Here is a 1,021-nt window from a genome sequence, read left to right on the forward strand (position 1 = left end):
AGAGGCAAACTTGAGAATATTATGTAGTAATGTTCATATAATTTTCGTGTGTCATGAAACATTATTCTTTTGACTTTCCCCTCCAATCATTTAAAAATGTAAAATTCAGGCCAGGTGCAGTGGCTCACGCCTGTAATCCCAGCACTTTGGGAGGCCGAGGTGGATGGATCACGAGGTCAGCAGATCGAGACCAGCCTGCACTTCAGCCTGGGTGACACAGCAAGACTCCATCACAAAACAAAACAAAACAAAACAAAAAATGTAAAACTCATTCTTAGTTGGTAGTGGGCTGAGTTTGGCCTGCAACATTTTCGCACCCCTGCTCTAAGCCAACCACACCATCCTGTTTCTCACTTTACCAGTCTCCTGGGGAGAGTGGTCATGCCACCCAGTTCTGGCTCGTAAGACCCTGGGTGGAGGTATGCAGAGAGATGGTTTCAGGCAAGCTTTTGCTATCTTGATAAAAGGAGGTGGATGCAACAGCCCACATCCTTCTCCTCTCTCTGCCTTGAACAAGAACATGAGGATCACGATGGGGCAGCGAAGAGGTCAGAAGCCAACACACCACAGAATAAGAAGCAGTTAGGAAGAATTTGGGTCCGGCCAGGTGCGGTGACTCACGCTTGTAATCCCAGCACTTTGGGAGGCCGAGGTGGGTGGATCACTTGAGGTCAGAAGTTCGAGACAGCCTGGCCAACATGGTGAAACCCTGTCTCTACTAAAAATACAAAATTGGCTTGGTGCGGTGGCTCACGCCTATAATCCCAGCACTTTGGGAGGCCGAGGAGGGCAGATCACAAGGTCAGGAGATCGAGACCATCCTGGCTAATATGGTGAAACCCCGTCTCTACTAAAAACACAAAAAATTAGCTGGGCATGGCGGTGGGCACCTGTAGTCCCAGCTACTTGGGAGGCTGAGGCAGGAGAATGGCATGAACCTGGGAGGCGGAGCTGGCAGTGAGCTGAGATCGTGCCACTGCACTCCAGCCTGGGTGACAGAGCAAGACTCTGTCTCAAAAAA

The sequence above is a fragment of the Theropithecus gelada genome, chromosome 10 (assembly GCF_003255815.1).
Source record: "Theropithecus gelada isolate Dixy chromosome 10, Tgel_1.0, whole genome shotgun sequence".
Taxonomy (NCBI): Eukaryota; Metazoa; Chordata; class Mammalia; order Primates; family Cercopithecidae; genus Theropithecus; species Theropithecus gelada.